We start from the raw sequence: 23,462 nt of genomic DNA on the forward strand, positions 1-23,462 counted from the left end.
ACTATATCATAAGAATCACAATACTCAGAGTTACTAAAAATAAAGGTACTTTATTTTAGTGATAATGTGCCAAAAATATCTCAGAGGATATACTCCCTTAGGAGGTAAGTAAAATACACAAAATATACACACAAACCAGAATCAGGTAAGTGAACAGTTAGAAAAGTTGTGCAAACACTGTAGTATACAATAGGATGCGCCACAAACCATATACTCTAAAAGTGGAATGAGAACCACGAAGGGACCCCAGGCCTAGTGTAGTGTGTAGAGGGTCACTAGGAGTGTAAGAAAACACTAAGAGTGTCCAAGATACCCCACCCCAAGACCCTGAAATGTAGGAGTAAAGTTACCCTACTTCCCCAGAAACACACTAAAGTCGTGATAGGAGATTCTGCAAAGACAACAACTGACTGCAAAGCACTGAAGTTGGATTCCTGGACCTGAGGACCTGTAAAGAAAGGGGACCAAGTCCAAGAGTCACACAAGTGTCCAGGGGAGGAAAGGAGCCCACTAAACCACACGGATGAAGTTACAAAATGGTTGCCTCTGGGTGGAAGAAGCTGAAGATTCTGCAACAACAGAAGATGCCAGGAACTTCTTTGCACAGAAAATGTCCCACTGTGTGCTGGAGGATGCAGAGTTGTTTCCATGCAGAAAGACCACAAACAAGCCTTGCTAGCTGCAAAGATCGCAGTTTAAGAAAATGGGTGCTGCCCGGGCCCAGGAAGGACCAGGAGGTTACCCCTTGGAGGAGGAGACAGAGGGGGCTCTCAGCAGTACAGAGAGTCCATGCAGAAACAAGCAGCACCCGCAGAAGCACTTGAACAGGCATTCAAGAAATCTGAGCACGGCAGTCATGTCAACACTACAAAGGAGGGTCCCACGTAGCCGTTGGTCAACTTAGCGAGTGCTGGGGACCTGGGCTGTGCTGTGCACGAAGGATTCCTTGCAAAAGTGCACAGAAACCGTAGGAGCTGCAGATCACGCAGTACACAGGATTACTGTCTGGTGTGGGAATGCAAGGACTTACCTCCACCAAATTTGGATAGAAGGACCACTGGACTGTCAGGGTCACTTGGATCCAGCTCCTGTGTTCCAGGGCCCACGCTCGTCAAGATGAGAGGGGACCCAGAGGACCGGTGATGCAGAAGTTTGGTGCCTGCGTTAGCAGGGGGAAGAATCCGCCGACCCACAGGAGATTTCTTCTTGGCTTCCAGTGCAGAGTGAAGGCAGACAGCCCCCAGAGCATGCACCACCAGGAAACAGTCGAGAAAGCCATCAGCATTAGGCACTACAATGTTGCTTGTAGTCTTCTTGCTACTTTGTTGCGGTTTTGCAGGCGTCCTGGAGCAGTCATCGGTCGATTCTTGGCAGAAGTCGAAGAGGGAGATGCAGAGGAACTCTGGTGAGCTCTTACATTCATTATATGAAGAGAGACCCACAGGAGAGACCCTAAATAGCCCTTAGAGGAGGATTGGCCAACTAACCAAGTAAGCACCTATCAGGAGGGGTGTCTGACATCACCTGCTGGCACTGGCCACTCAAAGGCCTCCACTGTGCCCTCACACCTCTGCATTCAAGATGACAGAGGTCTGGGACACACTGGAGGAGCTCTGGGCACCACCCCTGGGGTGTTGAGGGACAGGGGAGTGGTCACTCCCCTTTCTTTTGTCCAGTTTCGCGCCAGAGCAGGGGCTGGGGGATCCCTGAACTGGTGTAGACTGGCTTATGCAAGGAGGGCACCATCTGTGCCCTTCAAAGGATTTCCAGAGGTTGGGGGAGGCTACTCCTCCCAGGCCTTGACACCTATTTCCAAAGGGAGAGGGTGTAACACCCTCTCTCAGAGGAAATCCTTTGTTCTGCCTTCCTGGGACTGGGCTGCCCAGACCCCAGAAGGGCAGAAGCCTGTCTGTGGGTTGGCAGTAGCGGTAGCTGCAGTGAAAACCCCAGAGAGATAGTTTGGCAGTACCCAGGGTCCATGCTGGAGCCCCAGGGATGCATAGGTTTGGCACCACAATACCATAGTTGGCATGGGGAGACAATTCCATGATCTTAGACATGTTACATGGCCATATTCGGAGTTACCATTGTGAAGCTACATATAGGTATTGACCTATATGTAGTGCATGAGTGTAATGGTGTCCCCGCACTCACAAAGTCCAGGGAAATTGCCCTGAACAATGTGGGGGCACCTTGGATAGTGCCAGGGTGCCCTCACACTTAGTAACTTTGCACCTAATTTTCACTAAGTAAGGGTTAGACATATAGGTGACTTAGAAGTTACTTAAGTGCAGTGTATAATGGCTGTGAAATAATGTGGACATTATTTCACTCTGGCTGCAGAGGCAGTCCTGTGTGAGAATTGTCTGAGCTCCCTATAGGTGGCGAAAGAAATGCTGCAGCCCATAGGGATATCCTGGAACCCCAATACCCTGGGTACCTAGGTACCATATACTAGGAAATTATAAGGGTGTTCCAGTGTGCCAATCAGAATTGGTAAAAATGCATAAGCACTGAGGTTCTGGTTAGCAGAGCCTCATTGACACAGTTAGGCACCACACAGGGAACACATTTAGGACACAACCTATGAGCACTGGGGCACTGGCTAGCAGGGTCCCAGTGAGACATATAAAACACACTGATAAATAGGGTTTTCACTATGAGCACTGGGGTCCTGGCTAGCAGGATTCCAGTGAGACAGTAAACACACCCTGACATATACTCACAAACAGGCCAAAAGTGGGGGTAACAAGGCTAGAAAGAGGCTACCTAAACAAATGGAATTGCGTGGGAACACCCATGCAATGTCCATGGAGCGCCTCCCCAGTGCAGATTAGCAACGCAGTGATTTGCTCAGCATTGTCTTACTTCATATTTTTACGCCATACAAAGGCAGGCTAAGTTGTTTTGCATTGCTTCAAAAATATGGCGTAGTGGTTTGCTGAAGGACGGGCCGAGCATTTGTTGCTGTTGCTGGGGTGGGACTTTATCCCACAGCCTACTTCACTCTTCGCCCACATCTGAGAGCAATTGCACTGCTTTGCAGGGACCTACATCTATGGCAACAAAATCCCATGGTGAGAAACGCATGTGGGACAAATCGGGGCACTTGTCTGGGTTAAGACTCTCTGCAGCCAAATGGGGCTAGGTTGGGCTACCCCTCTGAGAGGGGTGATCAAATTCCAGACAAAGTGGTAAGTCATCCCTTTTTTCTGACTTCCTCTAAAATGGGCAAGAGCAAGATGGTGGGATGCACTGGCCCCCTACAAAAGCCCCTACATAGGCCTACTAGTATCAACACCATGCTGGAGGGTGAAATATGGGTGGCCTCAAATGAAATCAACTTTAACTGAACCCAGATTATCTCTGGGGCACAGAAGCAGTCTTGGATGCACAACAAATGGCTTTGGAGCAGCTCAAACTAACTCCCATGTAGGAGGTTGATGCCAGGGGTGCAGGAAAGACCATGTCCCCCCATGGTACCTCTATCTTCCCAGGAACTGCAATCATTACAATAAGTACCTGCATCTCTCTAGACCCTTTGAGGTCCAACAGTCTAACTTGCCCCATTGAGCCTGCAAACAAATGGAAGAAGTTGTGCGCCTATGCTCCTTGGACAAAGTCCCAGCCTGGCCATACAACAGCTGGGAAGCTCCCAAGTTCACTATTATTGGGCAATGTCAATATAGAGGAGATTTATAACAGGTTTGCAATCATCTCAAATAAAACCCAATATAGAGTGCCTCAAGGCAATTGCAGTCCATATATAAACTGCGCTTAAGCCCTTCACCCATGCAGAGACAAACTGTACTCTGAGCACTGTCGAGCATGTATCTAGCACACTCAGTGGGGGCCTTCAATATGTGCAGCTGAAAACTGCCCCCATGGAGGGGTAACCCTTCAGACTGTGGTAACTATGGCCTCCGCTAACCAGAGTGTTACAGGTAGGAGTTGTAAGGACCCACCGGGGACGAATCGTTGCGCAGGGGGTGCTGACAATAACTCCTTAATAAATGCAGCTGGCAGTCAGAGACACATGGGTATGACACACAGGAGAAGACCTACACTGCATGTGCTGCTGTGACCCATGTCTGGAACCTACCATGGCCTGTGTGAGTGGGGAAAGGGACCCATTCTTCACTTCTGAGGACCTGGAGACTGGGGGAAGCGCGATTTCAGACCAGGCAAGGAGGAGGGGCGGCCAGGAGGCCCCTTAAATCTACATTAGTGCTCCCGCTTTGTGGGAAGAGCGATTTCGGACCAGGCAAGGAGGAGGGGTGGCCAGGAGGCCCCTGTAAATCTACACTTGCGCTCCCGCTTCGCGGTAAGCAAGATTTTGGACCAGGCAAGGAGGAGGGGCGGCCAGGAGGCCCCTTTAAATCCACACTCCTGCTCCCGCTTCGCGGGAAGCGCTATTTCGGACCAGGCAAGGAGGAGGGGCACTCGCAGACCAGGCAAGGAGGAGGGGCGGTCAGGAGGCCCCTGTAAATCTACACTTGTGCTCCCGCTTCGCAGGAAGTGCGATTTCAGACCAGGCAAGGAGGAGGGGCGACAAGGAGGCCCCTGTAAATCTACACTCCTGCTCCCACTATGCGGGAAGCATGATTTCGGACCAGGCAAGGAGGAGGGGCACTCATGAACCAGGCAAGGAGGAGGGGCGGCCAGGAGGCCCCTCTAAATCTACACTCGCGCTCCCGCTTTGCGGGACGCACACGTGGGGCGCCCGGGCAAAGCCTGGGCCAAGGGCAGGCATGTCCTTTGCCCGTCATCTTCAGAAAGAGGCAGGGCTGGCCCCCCCTGATATTTACTCTGTGACTGTGGGACTTGGAAGTGCGTGGTCACTAGGAGGTAATCTTGCTAACAGACTCCCTGTACTTTGATAAGGTTATTTTTATCCTTGTATTGCCACAATATCATTTTAGATTGTTTTATCCATCTTAGCTTCCCTAATTCTAGTTATTAACTAAAAGTATTTTGGAGTAATATTGGTTAAATCTCATAGCATAAAGTAATTAGTTAAAAATGGGCAAGAGGAAGCAACTAAGTGCAAAAGATATTACTTCTCATAAAGATCACTCTTCAATACTAAAATTTATTTCAGGAGCAATGGGTGCTATTGATAAACAGATTACTAACGTTGAGGAAAGGATATTATCTCAGAAGTGCCCGTCGGGATCTTCTCCTAATCTTAATAATCCTCTTCCGCCAGCATTAACCCCCCAAAATTGACAAAGTTGTTGGAAAGTGGGATTCAAACAAAAGGTTTAAATGGATCTATCCACTACCTAAATGAGTCTATCTAAGAGGCTGACAAGCACTCACCTTCGCCTAAACGCACAAGGAAACCTAAGCTAGTTAGAAAGGGTAGAGTCTCCAGTCAAGAGCCATCTGTCATAAACAGATATGGCAGTTTTGGAATTCAACCCATGGAACAAGCTCAAATTAATCTTGACAACACAAAACCTGGCCAGAAGCCTAAACAATCTACAGCTAAAGCAAAAACACCTTAGACACTATTAATGCTTTGGAACATCTTGTTAGGTCATCCTTTGAGTCAATGATAAAGCGTTTAACCCAAGTGGAGGAAAACGTAGAGTCAATGCTTAATTTAATGAAGGCTCAGTCTTTAGGTCCTACACCTGTAATTACTCAAAATTGTGGTGATACAGACACAACCCGAAATGTAAACTCTCTTAGAGTGTCAACATCCACCAACTATTTCCCAGGTCACCCACCGACACATAGAGCCTTGTTTTTGCCCGACCAGTAGTAGAAGTCTCCAACATTTAAAAGCAAATATAAATGGTTTGGAACCACAGAATAGACTGAAACCTTCCCTGGATATTTTCACCAACATTAAGAGACACATTAGATCTTCCTCCTGCGGCAATTCCTTACATGGTAGTTCTTGCAAACGTCCCTACCCTACCTGTGGGTAATAGGGAAACATGGACAGCTCTGAGAAATAAATCCCTGAATTGGATAGGGACTCGTATGAAACCTGGTATGATAGACCCACTCTTTGAAGATATTAAAATGGCCAGAAGGGTAAAATGGGTGGGCAGAAACCACAAAACATTAAGAGGTGGCTACGTGGTACTTTCGTTTAAAACCCCAAAATTGGTTGAAGACATTTTGGGTCATTTAAGTCCGCAACAGATTTCCGATCATGGCATTTCATTGCTCCCTCTAGGCTTTTTTTTACAATTTTAATGTAAGGCACGATCGACTAGTCCTAACTTTGCAAAACAACAAAGTAGATCTGAGAGAAATTATACAGCTCCTTTTAAGAACAGATTTCATGCCCTTTCCTTGGAAGAAGTCGATTGACTGCCAATAGATCAGACTGTGGGCAGGACTAGGCCTATATTGATGAGCTCTGCTCCTGACTTACTGAAGGGTGGTGATGGCCTGGTGGGGAGTATGGGAGACGTAAGGATGGAAATGGAAAAATTCCCTAGACTGGATGTTATTGATGAAACTCGAATAAGTGGAGTTCATGTTCAATTGGCCATGTCTACATCAACTCCCATACTCCACATAGAGACGGAGATTAACATCTCCTTACCAACAAGGAAAGTAACACAACATGTACCTGCGGGACCGGGCAGAAACACATTGGGAGACCATTTTTTATTTTGGAATCTGGCGGGTTTGCGTACTAAAATCGAGAATGAGGAGTGGTTAGAATTTATCAGATCTTTTTCTTGCGTCTGTTTACAAGAGACTTGGTCCGTGGATCCCATTCATATAAATGGTTTTAGGACATATCATGCCCTACAGTTCCGTGTTTATGGGGCAGGGCCAAGGGTGGACTGCCCACATTTATTTCCAATAAGTTTGATTTAATAAAGGACATTAGCTGAATTTCTAACACGTTTTATGAATTGATATCATGTGAATTAAACAATAAAGCACAATTGGTGATTACTAAATTTTATAACAATGCCCCCCAACAAAGATTCTCATCTATATTTAGGCTATTGCAGGAAGATTTGGACCGTGTATGTAATTCCCCACATAAAGAGACCTTTATCGTTTAGGGGGGTGATTTCAATACTCACCTGTGCCCTCAAATAGACGAGAAACCCTGTTCTTTTGGCACAGATGGAAACAATGATTTATTTCATTTTACACATAACCACTATGGTAATTTGTTGAACAACCCCTTATTTAAATTCGACCTCCTCTTTTGTAATAGTTTAAATGATAGCAACTCACAGCTAAAAACTACCTTTAACGGTAGATGTGCTAACACAATAATCAAGTTTATACTAGTCTCTAATAATTTCGCTTTTTGCACATCTGAGTATAAAATTCATGACATCGTGCTCAGCGACCACTATCCTCAAAGTTTAAGCCATGCATTGCCTCAAGCTGTAAATAAACAGAAGGGTTCAGCTGAGAAGGTAGTGAACATTGAGCTGGGAGCAAGGAATGGTTACACTATTCAGTGGTCTCAGATTGAACCTATAGGCTTTACGAAACAACTGCTGACTAAATACACTAATGAGTTTGAAATTTGCCTCTCAGATAACACCAGAACACAAGAGTGCATCAAAGCATTCACTGCAATCACTACTGGAATAAAATAGTCTCTTACAGCAAGTATGGGTAAACCTAGATCACGGGGAGAGAAAGGGTGGTTTGATGGTGAATGTTCACAGGCCCATAAGAGACTCAAACAGCATCTACACAGCCAAAGCCTTGACAAACATGAAATTACTTTTCTCAGGAAAGAGTATAAAAAGGCTATAAAAACAGGAAACAGAACCTAAAAAATGAGGCATGGCATTCTCTTCACGACGCAAGTCTTCAGAATGACAGCATCAAATTCTGGAGGATAGTGAACTCCCCCCTCCTGTGTGATGGAATGCCATCAACTATTGAAATAGCCATCACGGAAGAGGAGGGGGTTACTTATGTTTCCATATTATATTCCTCAAAAAACCTAGTCCTAGACTTAAACATCCACAGGTTGGATTTTCACCCTATTACGCCATAATTTAGTTTAAATGAGGTCATTGATGCTATCAATGCTAACAAGAGTGGGAAAGCACCAGGCCCAGACGGTGTCCCAATTGACATTTATAAGTCCAATGTCTTATTATGAGGCCTATTATTGACACAGGTCTTACGAGCCTGTTGTGTCACAGCCTTTATTCCAACCTGGGCAGAGTCCATCATTGTACCAATATTTTAAAAAGGAGATCGCCAAAATCCAGCATGTTATCGACCGATTTCACTGCTTGATACTCTTGCAAAGATTGCCGGACGCATTGTTCTAAATAGGCTGCGGGAATGGACGGAAGTCAATAACACCCTCTCGGACATACAATATGGCTTCAGGGCTGGGTTAGGGACTGTGGAACAGGCCCTGAATTTAGATATTATAATTGGCAAATATACGAAGGCCAAGTCAGGAGCCTTATATCTTGTATTCGTGGACCTGACTTCAACGTTTGACTGTGTAATCCACAGCAACCTTTGGTCCATCTTACTGGATATGGGGGTAGATTTTGCAATAGTTAATTTCATTAGGGAACTATATTCTGGAGCCAGTTCTAGGGTGCGTTATGTGTCTCAGGGGGAATGCACCCCAGCCTTTCCTATAAAGCGGGGGGCACGTCAAGGCTGTGTTTTAGCCCCCTTATTGTTTGCCTTATACATTAATAAACTAGAGGATGTTCTATCTACTGCCTGCAGAGATCTTCCACGAGTTGGTCCCGAAAGATTCCAGCACTCATGTATGCGGACGATGCTGTTCTGATGGCACGTACCCCAGTAGCTTTGCAGTGATTGTTAACAACTTTTGATAACTATATGGAAGACCTAGGTCTTAGAATTAATCACTCTAAAACCATTTTAATGACCTGTGGCACAAAACCTGTAAAAAAATTCCAAGTCACGCTAAAAGGTGTCAAATTAGATGACACAGAAACTTTCTCATATCTAGGTATCATGTTTGATAATAAAGGTACTTGGTTGCAAGCCATCAGGTCTAGGAATTTATTATTTACGAAAAAAACTATAATGGCCGTAAAAAGATTTTCTAAAAAGGTTGGTAGGGCTACTCCTAAAGATATGATGGCAATTTATAATGCAAAATGTGTTTCTGTTGCATTGTATGGGGCAGGCCTCTGGGGATACAGGAAATGTAATGCCCTACAGCTAGCCGCAAATGCTTTTCTAAAGTCCATCCTAAGTGTGCCAAAATCTACCTCAACTGTAGTGTGTCATACAGAAATGGGGGCAACATATGTCACAGATTTAATAAGCATGCAACCAATTTTACTTTGGCACAAGGTAGGGATCTCTGACTCTGCTAGGCTGAATAGGGCTATCATAGAAGATGCTCAATTATTAACCCATTTGCCGCAAATTCCATGGTTGAACTACGTAAAGAATTTTCTGAAGGACCTGGGCCACCTTGAGCTATATTTTACTCCAGATAAATTGGAAACATTCTCTAGGAAAGACTTGAAAAACATCTGTCTTACCTACCTGGCTGACTCGAGGTGGGCCATTGAGTCAAAGAAAGCTGGTGTAAGGAGGAATCTCCTATTGCAGCAAGCAGATGCCATGGAACCTTATCTAAAATACGTACTGAATTCGAGGCATCGATATGTCCTCACACGCCTAAGACTAGAGACTTTTCATCGTCTCGTCAGTTTCCCGCTCACCAACGACTGGACCCCAGCTTTGGAAAAATGTCCTTGTGACTCATTGTCTGACCAAAGTACAATGCATATAGCCTTTTTTTGTAAATTTTATTCTGATTTAAGGAAAGTGTTTGTGACTCCACTTTTAAACTCTATGCATCTTAAACACTGTCGCCCAGCTTTTATTTATTTGCTGTCCCTTCCATCAATTATGATTTGCAATGGATTAGCTCTATATTTATGTGCTGTAATTAAGGCTAGATCACATCATTAGGTAAATCAGGGAGGCCTCTCACTATGATATTTTCTTAGTCAGGTTAATAGTTCCCGTTTCTAAATTCATTGTTTTATTGACTTTACATTGTTTTTTAGAAGAATATATGAATTTGGCTTTTTGCAGTGAATTTTATTATGTGGTATTAATTGTTGTATGTTTTGATCTATTTTATTTATTTATTTCATGTGGTTGCTGATTGGTGCTATTTGTATGTATTACCTCCTTTTATGATTGTTAGACACACAATCGAATAAAGAATTTGATGATGATGACGATTGGTGGATAGGGTCCTACCCCAGTATGGACTGCTATATGGGGCTCCAGACCAACAGGTGAATACCTTGTGGGCACAAAGCATGTGGCATGAATGCATGGAGTTGTGTTTGAAGGCATTGTATAGGGGTGGGTGGATTTTCTCCTGGCAGTGAACATGTTGTGAGCTGGCCATGTGTGTGACAGGCTGGACTGTTTGTTTAATGGAGTTCTCTTGTATGTTTTACCTCTGCAGGTCAGCGGCCATCAAAATAAGGGGATATGGTGTGCCATCGGCAAGGAAGTGCGGACCCTGGGGGTCTATGGCAGACGGAGCACCCACTGTCGCAAACGGTGGGAGGACCTGAGATGCTCGGCACAGAAGACCGTGGAGGCCCAGCTGAGGATGGCCTCCCGATGAGGAAGTGGTGCCGGTCAGACCCTGACCCCCCCTGATTGCCTGCATACTGGCGGTGGCCTACACTGAGCTGGATGGGCCCTTGAGGGAATCACAGCAGCCACATGGGGGTGAGTACAGTGGGTATAGTAGTACTTATGGCTGTTGGGGTGGTATCTGGGTAGTGGTTGTGTGTTAGTGGGTGCCCCTAAAGCCAGGCCAGACATAGCAGCGTAGGTCCTCTGAAGGATAAGGGTTGCATGGGAAATACAGGTAAGCTAGCCTGTTAGTATTCACTTCTAGGCAGGGCTGCGTGGGTCCCAGGTGTGCTGCAGTTGGCGGTGTGTGCTCCTTCTCATGCCCTGGTGACTAGCCATATGACTGGTAGTGCAATGCACAGTGCGTAGACCTGTTCCCTGTGTGTGAGGGTGCTATGTACGCCAACGGTGGTGTTGGTGCAGTCATTGACCCAGTGTATCCTTTGTCTCTCTCTCCCCTTTCTTGCTTTGTCATCCTGTCCTCATGTGCATTAGTGTCATCTGGCGGAGGAGCAGGGGCACCGGCGACGAGGAGCTGCATCCCACAGGACCCTGGAGGTAGAGTCCACCGACGCTGAGGGAACCAGTGGAACAGAGGGTGAGAGGAGCGCCATGGTGGGGACAGGAGATGACAACACTGGCTCAGATACCTCCTCCGATGGAAGCTCCCCGGTGGTGGGGACACCTCTGTGACCACCCCAGCTGCCACCCTCATTCCAGCACCACCCTTCCAGTAGCCCCTCAGCTAGTTGTCCGTGCCCGCTCACCCAGGAGGGTGGGCATCTCCTTTGCCCAAGGCACCTCAGGCCCTGCCCCAGTGAGCCCTACTGCCCTGAGTGAGGAGGCTATTGACCTCCTGAGATCCATCTCTGTTGGGCAGTCAACCATTGTGAATGCCATCCAAGGGCTGGCATCCCAGATGCAGCAATGCAATGCATTCCTGGAGGGCATTCATGATGGATTGGGGCCCAACAGAGATCGATTCAGGCTCTGGCCTCCTCTCTGATGGGCAGCCACTGACCCTGTTTCAACCAGCCCCCCACCAACTCCCACTTCCCAGGCCCATTCTCCTCAACCCCAACCCATCCCAAGCACACAAACAGACAATCATGCACACAAGGCAACATCCAAGAGTGGCACAGGCAAACACAAGCACCACACTTCATCCCAAAGGCACTGACACAAACACTGTACCGTTACAGACATGACAACATCCACAGCCTCCACTGTCTCCCCCTCCTCCTACTCCTCCTCCTCCTCCTCCTCCTCCCTCCCAGTTACATCCACACTCAGACCTGCATGCACTACATCAGCATCCACTACCAGCATCACCACACCAAGCACAACACACACCTCACTGGCAGACACCTCCACAACATTCATGCACGCGTCTCCTGTGTCCTCTCCCACCATGTCTGTCCCCCCCTTCCTAAAGGATACAAACGCAAGCACTCAGACACCCAACAGCCATCCACCTCACATCAGCATACAGCCCATGCACCTGCACCCAAACACAGCAGACATACACCTCCGATAACCACTCCCTCATCCTCCACTCCCATTACTCCTCTCTCCTCCCACCCCAATGTCCCTAAAAAGGCTTTTCCTTGCCCAAATTGACCTCTTCCCTACCCTCATCCTGTATGTATGGGCAGGGTACCAAGGACACAGCCCAACACCTCAGCCAAACAATCCATGGGTAGCACCACCTATTAGTGGTAGTAAGGATACAAGACCTATGGCACTGAAGGAGAAGGAGCCAGCACCACCAGGGATGAAAGGGAAGAGTCCTGCACCAGCTGTGAGGAAGGGGAAGGTACCTGCACCAGCTGTGAGGAAGGGGAAGGACCCAGCACCAGCTGTGATGAAGGGGAAGGAGCCAGCACGAGTTGTGAAGAAGGTGAAGGGGCCTGCACCACCAGGTAGAGAGGGGAAGAGCCCATCGACCCCTGCCAGGAAGGGTAAGGGTTCCCCGACCCATGAACAGGAGGAGAAGAAGCACTTCATGCCAGCAGAAACAGTCAGGCTAACACCACCATCACCACCAGCTGTCACAGGGCCCCCACCGCCAGCTGTGGATGTGCAGCCTTCAGTGAGTGTAGGGGCTGCCCAGGAGCCTCCCCCAACCACCACCACAATGCAGCCATCACTGAGTGCAGGGGCTGCCCAGGAGCCTCCACCAACCACAAACACAATGCAGCCATCACTGAGCGCATGGGTTGCCCAGGAGCATCCCCCAACCACCACTACCATGCAGCCATCACCGCTGGCGGACACCATGTAGTCCACCCTCCAGGGGCTACTGTTCGGGCTGCCTCCTCCAGAACTAGTGGGCAAGTCACCCACTTGAGAGACTGTGGCCTTACACTCACCAGGATAAAGCAATGGACATGTTGCCCCCTCCAGAACCAGTGGGAAAGTCACCCACTACAGAGACTGTGGCCTTGCACTTCCCAAGACAAAGCAATGGGCATGTTGCCCCCTCCGGAGCCAGTGGGAAAGACACCCACTCCAGAGACTGTGGCCTTGCACTCCACAAGACAAAGCAATGGGTGTGTTACCCCCTCGAAAACCAGTGGGAAAGACACCCACTCCAGAGATTGTGGCCTTGCACTCCCCAGGACAAAGCAATGGGCATGCTGCCCCCTCCAGAACCAGTGGACTTGTTCCCGCATCCGGCCGAGGTGCCCCCTCCACCTGATGTGCCTGCCTATTTGCAAACTCATGCCCCTGCAGTCATCTGGCCAGATGTGCTCAGGATACGAGTTTGGCCTAAGACTGTGCCCTGTGGCCATGTGGGCCCTTTGAACTTTGGTCTGGACAGTGTCTCTTTTTTGTACATGTGTTCATATCTGTTTCATTGCCAAATCAAATTATTAATTTTGATGTTGCTCTGATTACAATCACTTTAGTCAATTCCTGCTGTTTTTCGGGGACAAAGTGTTTTTCTTGTGCAGCTAGTTGTGTGTATGGTGAGTGTGTGTCGGATGGGTGTTGTGCATGTGTGTGTCTCTTTCATTTTCTTCCCTCCCTCCCTTTTGTGCTAGATGGCTATACTCACCGTCATCATCTACTTCGGCGTTGGTGTTCCAGGTGGAGCATAACATAGAAAATCATTTGGACAATTTGCAGTTCGGGTTCCATGGTGGTGTGGTTCTTTCCTGTGTCTCTATTGGTGAGTCCTTTCACCTCTGAGCTCTATTTCCACCAGGGTTTAGTTGGCCTTGGTACCGCCCTGGAAATGGTGGCAGTTTCCTGTGTCAAAATATGGTGGGCGGCTCTTTGTCTTCCGCCTGGCTGTTGGTGGCTACCGCCGAGGTGGCTGTTGATTCTGCCCTGGCAGATGGTGTGGTACATTGACTGTCTATGGGAGATATCACCCCAGTGGTCATAATTTTGCAGTAATTACCACCAGCCTGTTGGCGGTATTACCGTCACTTTATCACCCACCAGCAGGGTCATTTTTGACTGCTTGTCATGTGATAAGAGCCTCTCTATTCCTTAATAGGGATTAATTTAACTGATATTTTTGCCACCAAGGCACTTTGCTCAGCCCCTGGCAGCAAGCAAGCTCAATCTCTTCTATTATAACATGCACAAGCAGAGAGGGTTGAAGGTCAGAAATCTACTGGAGCTATTTGCTCCTTACCCCTGAGGCTTCCCCTGAGATCTCCTTTACAAGTTATTTAGCTGTGAGCAAAATGTATTATTTTGTTTTAGGGCTGGTACAATGCAATATTCTCTAAGTTTCCAGCACAAGTTTCTCTTCAAAGTATGCTAATGCAATAACTTGTCCAAACAATCTATAATTCACTTTCTTTTTGTTGTGGTTTTTACAAATTTTACACCAACAAGTTTTTAGTATCTCCTATAAGGATTAGAAACTTTTGGTATTGTGTCCAGATCTATCGTTTCTTGCAAGGATTAACAGACGATGAAGTTTGCTACTCTATGACTTTTTTCTTATGAGCAGCGGTATGCTCCAGAAACACTATGGGGTAGATTTATGAAAAGTGGCACTGCACCTAGTGCAGCATCACTTTTCTTTGCCCCTTAGGGCTCCTCCAATGTCACCATGTGTGCACCATATTTAAATTACGGCGCACCATGGTGGTAGTTAGGATACTGGCATCATAATTTTTTACACTAGTAAGGCGCTTTGCAGAACTAGTGTCACAAATGTTGATGTTTGAAGCAGAGGCCCATTGAAACTTATGGGAGTCTCCTTCAGACTTTAAAAATCCCTGGAAAAAATGAGACAGAAAAATCTGTTAAATTTCTTTGCACCATTTTTATGTCCCCCCCAAAGGAAGAACGTCCCCTCTTGCATACGTTATGCCTGGCGCAGGCATAATGTGGCGCAATGGGTTACAAAGAGGAGCAATGCATGCATTGCACCACTTTGTAAATATAGTGCAATGTTTTTGGCCTTCTTACGCCACATTAGAATCACACAGAAATAACGCTAATGTGACATTGTAATTACGCTAGCCCCTCTGTAAATCTGGGCCTATGCACTTTAAATAACTAAGCGCTGAATTTGTGTCATTTTTTTACGAACATTCGGCGTAAACTTAACTCCATATTTATATCTTGATCCTAGACCCATCTAGCGTCAAAATATAGAACTTATCATAAATTTTTGGATGTATGAACCCACCTTGCATCAATGAGATGCAAAGGAGGCGTTCCCGTCCAAAAAATGACTCTAAGCCCGAAGCGCCATATTTATCCCCCATGCCAAAATGACACGCGGGTAGGAGGCAAACCCCAAAAATGACATTAACCACGTTTTGCGTCAAATTTTAAGGCCTAGGTCTGACCAGTTGTTAAAATGAGGCACATACACCACTACTTAAGTAAAACTCACAGAAGGAACATTTGTTACCACCAGGACAACATGGAAACTGTACTGCTCCAGCTAGGCACACACCACTAACGTCCACAACTGCTCCCTTAACCTCCACAACAGCAACCCCAAACACCACCACAGTACCCACAAAGGCAAAGCAGAAGACAGGAGAGGATTGTGACAGGTCCAGTAATAATGGAGACTTTCAGGCACATTGTATGAGTTTAGTATGGTTTCTTTGTATTGCTTTCTTTCCACACTTTTGCTTTCTTTTTCTCAATATTGACTGTCTATGGGCTATTGTCTGGAACTTTTCCTGGATCTTGTCCGGTTCTTGACTTTCTTTTTTCTGTATTTTTTCTTCCAGGTGGGTGTCTCAGAGGTCAGCCACGGAGGTTACGTAGGAGAAGAAAAGAAGAGGCCGTTTTAGAAGGTAGGTATTCCTTTCTCTGTCTTTTCCTTTCCCTTTCCTATCCTCTCTTCTTTATTGTTTTTAAATCTGCTGGTTGTCTTTTTTCTTTCCGCCTATCTCCTTGCTTTTTTTTGCTAATCTATTGTCAGCAATTCTCTTCCTTCCTCTTCTTTCTCGCCCTAGGCTATTATTTGATCTAGCCATTTTGTTTTTGTTGCTTTTCTTTACTTGTAAATGGAAAAATTGTCCTTGTCTGTTCCCCCTTCGATCCCATGCCTTTCTTCACTCTCTAGGATCTTTGTTTTACTTTTTCTTATATAGTAACGTGCCCAGTGCTCCGAATTGTGCGTTACATTCCTTCGTGTTCCCTTTTTTCTCTGACCCGCCACCCACGTTTATCTTTCCATGACCCTTGTCCCCGTATCCCTTTTCTGATGTGTCCCATATCTGAATGGCCCACGTTCTTCCCCAAATGTTGCCGGCCTTTGCACGTCCTCTCCATCAGTTGAATTGCTACTCCAGACCACCGTCCTCCTCCAGTGCATCTGTTTCTTGAGCCGCCAGGGATTCGTCCTTGTCTGATGCTTGTATTCCTCAATACACCACTGTCCCTTGATCTCCTTCCTCCCCAGCTGCGCACCCGGTGCCATTACTCAAGGGGTTTAAAAACCCCACCGCTTCAGTCTGTTTCGAGCGATTTCCGCTCCAGTGTGGTTCTGCCTCTTCCAGCAGAGAGTCCCTGTTTGATGCAGTACCCCAGGGGTACTTGCACTCCGCCGCTGATCCCAACGCATTATCACAAGGATATTTCGGCAGAGGACAACCCTCCTTGGCCTTAGGGAGTAAGACATCATCAGGACTTACCATCTCAACTCTCCATTCTGACCCTGCTGAACCAGATTGCTCCAGACATTACAGCAAGGCTGCAACCTCCCTATAACATACAACCCATCACAAAGCTCCTACCTGTTCTGCATATGCTTGCTTCTGAATCCTTGCAGACAACAGGGGCACTAGTGGCTGGTGTCTCCTATCCATCAATATCTGTTTTCCTGCCTAAGGTCCTAGATGCCATCATCCTCCTCTCACCCCACCACATCTGCTTCCCAAACACCTAGCAACTGCAGCAGGAGACCAAACATGGATTCTATCTGATTGCTTTGTTTCTGCATGTACTGGGTGCAATGGACTGCACCCATGTACAACTGGTGACTCCAGCAACTACGGAACACCTACACAGGAACCGCAAGCACACATATTTGATAAATGTGCAGGCCATTGTAGACCACCATGGGCTCTTCACCAACATCTAAGCCAAGTACCCTAGCAGCGTCCATGATGCTTACATATTCCGGCACTCCACCATCAAAGAGCGGTTCCAGGATGGACAATATGACAATGGACCACTTGTTGGTAAATCAACCAACCAATCAATACACACACAACACACCAACCCTGTAGGACAAACAACATGTATACCACAACAAATATGCAGGAGCATGGTACTACAGATGTACTAGCAACAACACATATGCAACATGCCGCAGTACACCACAATGATTGGACATTATAAAAGCAGACACCCACATGTACCTAACACATCCACAAACTAATAGCCACACCACGTAAAAGACAGGTAGGGCTATGTCCCCTTTGGATACAGAAGAAGACCACAAACCCCTATAAGTGTGCACTGGTTGACTACTAAGTATACTTCAGACACATTAGGTCAAATCATCAATAGCTCCCCCATGTTCATGGCCTATGCCATGAACATGTAAAGAAACTCACACATAGGCACATCCCCTCCTCATTCATGGTGTGCAAGACTCAGGCACAATCCACATCAAATGCCACCCAAGTGGTGCCAACTGCAACTACATCCCATCTACACATGCCTGACATACCTGTATGCTGCACATACATCTGTTGAATGTATTGAATTGCACACATAGGAAGACTAATGTACCTGTCATTATAGACAATGGAGCAGAATCATGAGAAAAGGTGCCACAATTACTCAACTGAAACCTCAAATGACCCACTTAACGCCCCGTAACACCATCATGCTTGTACTGTAGACTAACAATAGTACACCATGGTGCAGATTAATTGCTAAACTGTAATGTACATGAATGCCATAGTAGGCCCCTGTAGGAGTATGAAATACATGACTGGCCATACATGCACAGTACCAAGTGAGCTTTCAGAAAAATAGCTGCTCCCCCTCCCAAAGTCTGCATTGTGCATGTGTACTAAGTCGGGCTGAAAATCCAATTACTAAGAAACTAGCACATACACCGGTACCAAATGTGATCATCATACTAATATGTGATACACACCCTTGGACACCTGGACACTCATCACAAGTTTGTTGTCAAGCAGAGGCCGCTTGGTAAACTTCCACTGCAGTTAAAGCGCCATTGCAGTCTAAACCCTCCTGGCCCAATTAGGAGTTCACTGCTGGGCCTGTGGGCAGAAACATTATTTTCTGTATGTCAGTCCAACTGGGAAGAGGGCCAAAACATTACAGCCAGTTCGCAAGTGATCCACCTGCAATGTGAAGTTGGGGGGGGTGCAGCAGCACCAGTTGCGGTTTTTATTGCATGTCATTTGTGCATTGGAAAGCGCTACAGGTCTGTCTGTGAGGGCCCCGCCACTGCCCAAGCCAAGTGCATGGCCAGTGCAGGGGCCTCCAGGGGGCACCTGACACCCAAATTCCACCAGCCTTGCATGGCGAATGGAACCGCGCTGCAAAGGTTAACAGAGTTGGGAGTCAAAATCTGGAGGGCAGCCCTGGTGGATTAAGACCTCTGGGACTGCCAGGCTGGTGGCAACCTGACAATGTTGGTAGTCCAACCATGGTGGGTCCACCACAGTCATAAGGTGGGGGTCATACTGCCATGACCGTGGCGGTCCAACTGCCACTGTGATTCTGGCATTCTTGAGACCGCCAGATTTGTAATGAGGGCCACAATGGTTGACACAACCATCATCTGCCCTAAGGCCCACTAAGTGTACACTGCATACGTAATGCCACATGCCTACATCGACAGAATATGCTGGCTTTTTAGGGCAACTATGCTGGCTACACATCTGACACTGTTGTGCTACAAGGAGCCTTCATCTAATATGAGGACCCTGCTACTAAAATGGACTACACAAAACATGTTACATATATTATGTGCACATGTATTGGAATCCAGATGGTCTTCTACAGGTCCTTAAGTCAGTACTCAAGAACGTCATGTACATCAACACAGTCAAATTGAACCATATTATAATACACAACACCACAATCACCTCTGATTCACCACTCAAACTCCAACCAACTACAGGCATGGAATATTCCAGATCCCTCTCAACTCTTTATTAAATGTATCCATCTTATCTTTTCAGCTGACCAAGGTTATGGCATACAGTCGTGAGTCATGACCCCATTTGCAAATTCAACTACCAATGAACAGCGTGCCTACAATGAAGCACATCGGAAAACATGCAATGTGGTGGAGAGGAGCTTTGGCCTTCTCAAATCCTGGTTCAGGTGCCTGGACATGGCCGGAGAAATCTCCTGTATGCTCTCCCGCTGCTATGCAAGATCACACTGGTATGTGCTATCCTGCACAACATATGTGTCAGAAATAATATCCCATGGGATGGACAAGTAGATGTCCACAATGAGGAAGAGGAGGATGATTGGTCTGTGGACCTTGATGGGGACCAACCAAACACAGCAGCAGGAGTTCTTAGGAGACAGACAATTGTTGATAACTTTTATACCTAGTCAACCAAAAAAGTACTTTGTAAATACCCCCAATAAATGTTTTTAACAACATAATCCTTGGTCTACTCATTGTCCAATACATATGCCATTGGAATGTGAATCTAACCTCAGCGAGTGTGCCAGAAACACAAAAACAACAAGTATAGTACACACATCATTAGTGATGTAGGGGGTTCTATAGACTACATCTCACATATCAGTGACACCCAAATCCCCATGTGACTTCTGAAGACCACGATCCATGCACCACTATATATATTATTACATCATGTGGGGATGTTCAATTTCATGGACCACTCACCAACACAACACCATCCCTAACAGGATGCATTCAAGGGGGTCACACATAAAGTAGGGGCTGTCAAGAAATGGAGGTTAAGTAATGTCAGAACTGAACACTGTTACTACTCTGTGTGAGAGTAGCTTTGCCTGCACTGTACATGTGTGTCAAGGGGGGACATCATAGGTAACGTTGCTTCTTCAGTAATTGCCCATGGAATTCAGTCAGTGTTTGAAGCTGAATGGGAATATGTACTGAACTGCAATAGGCCACATCCCTGACACATGGAGGACTGTAAATCATGTATGGCACATACACATTGGCTGAGGAATGGTCAATGGCTTGGCAGTGACATAAAGCAGCTAGGGGTGTTGAATCCATATACAAATGCATGACAGATTGTAAGGGTTATGATTTTTAATGGGAGAATGCATCCGCCATATGATAGTCTGGATGTAATATAGGCAGAGTGTGTAACACACCCTTTCTACATAGGATGCGCACATGTCACACAAATAGGCTTGATTCACACTTGCCTACTACTAGTAATGAGAAATACATTAACATGAAGACCAATGTATTGGTGTCCTTCCTAGCAAGCAACGGGTATGCCATTATCCACAATGATTGACCTGTGTCTACATGTCTGCACATTATGACCCATATAACAACATTACACAGCACATAGCAATACAAACCACTCATTGTCACTTACATGACAGATCAATTGCATGGTACCAAATGTAACTAATTAGCTCATATATGTACTGGCCTCCAATATCACAATCATGTGTGGTATGTGCAAACATGTGTAGCATTGTCCTCTACTGTAAGACACCCACATCACACTGAATGGGAGTAGACACAGTCATATTGTTAGCATCTGGCAAAGGATAAATACAGCACTAAGAAGATAATACAACTCAACATCAGTCAGTCATGGTAAGAGCCAGCTAGGCTGTGGCATGCTGGGAGAATTGCATTGCCATGTTCAATGGTGGATGTGGATGGACAGCTCTGAGAAACCCACAAATTCTTGCTGATACAACACACCATGTCAAGTGGGACTACTCAAGTGCAGTGGCACGTGTAATGTCATGTGTGTCTGGCGCTCATTACATCACACTAATATCGCCAATGGGACATTGAACACTAAGTCGACAGTTGTAGGAGAAGATAATATCTCCACATTACACAAGTCACATGTTGTTTCCTGTCCCAATATCACCTGACAATATCGCTGTAGACAACTGTACAAGATTCTAGCAGACAAAAGACTGGAAGCAATTGATGACACAAACATACCTCACCATTTATGGTGGATAAAAGGGATAATGACCAGAAAATACCAAAACAGACACTGTAAAATACCAATGTCTATATGTCAAACTTTAACTGATGCACAGAGAGGGTGGGCACATTCGCACATGACCAAGACATGTTTGCCACTACCATACCGTGGTATGGTATTTGCCCTTCACATGGTACCAGAACAGGAGACAGTCACATACAACTCCATCTGTACCATATTATTTGTCCAACCTTTATGTCACAACAGTTATGCAATCCCTAAGCAGGCTGAACATGGACACAATTTTGGCCTTCAAAACATCCATACAGGCCCTACATGTGTGAGCACACAACCTCTATACCTAAGTGGGGAAGGTTGACATCTAGTACTGCATTGGAATTCATTACAACCAGGTCTGTATGAACACATTTGTGCATTTTTCACTCTACTTGTGAGTGTGCACAGGCTGGATATTAGCTATCATAAATGGTAGAGATCCCAGCTCAATAAACGCACACACCTCTGCTCTGACAACATCAATGCATGATAATGTCAGATGCTTGATGCACGTGCACAGGGGGCAGAGTGAAGTGAACCACCATTAACCTGCAACTTCACATGCAACTGTGGGTTTGAGTTGCCACACAAATTCACACATTGATGAAGATAGGTAGGCCTGCCATCTATGCCACAGTGCAACACTGCAACACAGTGGTACAGCATTGTACGTGGCAGTCTTGACTGACATGATGTTGACAGATCCGAAAATACATTTGGAGGCAGACACACGTATTCCAAAGATCTCTGAACACATGTACCGTCAATATGGGCCAGCCAGGGTATTGTGAATGGGTTCACTACAAAAGCTAGCCTAACAGCAACATAATGGCATAGGTGTCACAAAACCAAAATGTACACATCAATTTTCTACTGACATACAGAACGTAGGTGCCAATGATGTGACTACACAGGCAATAGTAAAAAAGACAACTTCTGTATATGTAGGAGGTGTTAATGTGAGCTTGCACATCCTTTTGACACAGCTATGTCATGATATATGACACAACCGACACAACACATGCCCATATAGACACATGGCATATGGCATTGTTCACCAACACATGTGTCCATAACATCTGCAGCAAATATGATGCATGGGAAAATTCCATGGCACATGTGTAGCTGTCCTATATCTAGTTAATTCCGATAAGTAACCAGTGAGTAGACACACATGCACACTCAACTTGATAGGGGATACATGATGTCAATGCAGTCCCAGTCCACTGTGTACTCTGAGTACAAAATGTAATGGTTGACACATCCCTTTGCATGTGTTTGACACTGGTCCTAAATACAAATATGTTTGTAGGTATGTAGACATGTATTGCCCATAGACATAACTATGTGCTCCACCTGCTACTCACTAGTCATACACATATGTAAACACATAGCACACATGTGCCAACAAACAAGTGGACACAGTGTAGGACGCATGCACATATGCACAAAGTATGAGTGAGTGCCTACAGCTGAGTCATGAATAGACGTATTGATTGCACATATGAATGTCACTGCAATGGCATTTATGCATAGAATTGCACATGTAGCCAAAAAACATATACCACATAGTATAACAGCCCATGTAAATGGAAAAAATTACGCAATTCTGATATGCGTAAAACAAATGACACAAATGCATCAACACCACACCCCAACGTTGTGAAAATGCTGCCTGGGCCCTGAGTGGCAATTCAACCTTATCACTTCACTCAGTACACCATGGACAAAAATCGACGCATGACTCTCATGTGTAAAAAAAACATGCATGACGCTAAAAACGTGATGCACACGCCCAGGAGGTGATGTACAAGGATATCCTGCCAGCAAGCACGGTACAGTAAGTGTAGTTTCACTTTCACTTCACAGTCTGTGACTGTGTGTGGTTGTGGTTTGGAGGTGCTGGTGGATTTGTGGTGTGTTTGGAGGTCTTGTTGTGTCCGTTGTGCTGTTTGCTGTGTTTATGGTGTCTAAATTGTCTATTTACTTGTTATTTGTATTTATAGTGTATTGTATTTGTCATTGTATTGTGGGGTGTCTGTCTATGGTAGTTTAGTTGCTGGGGTAGTTTGAGGAGTTTGTAGGAGGTGTTGGGTTTAAGTTTCTTTTTTATATTATTTTGGGTGACGTCCTGTACCCTTTTGTAATGTCTGAAAAAAG

The sequence above is a fragment of the Pleurodeles waltl genome, chromosome 2_2 (assembly GCF_031143425.1).
Source record: "Pleurodeles waltl isolate 20211129_DDA chromosome 2_2, aPleWal1.hap1.20221129, whole genome shotgun sequence".
NCBI lineage: Eukaryota > Metazoa > Chordata > Amphibia > Caudata > Salamandridae > Pleurodeles > Pleurodeles waltl.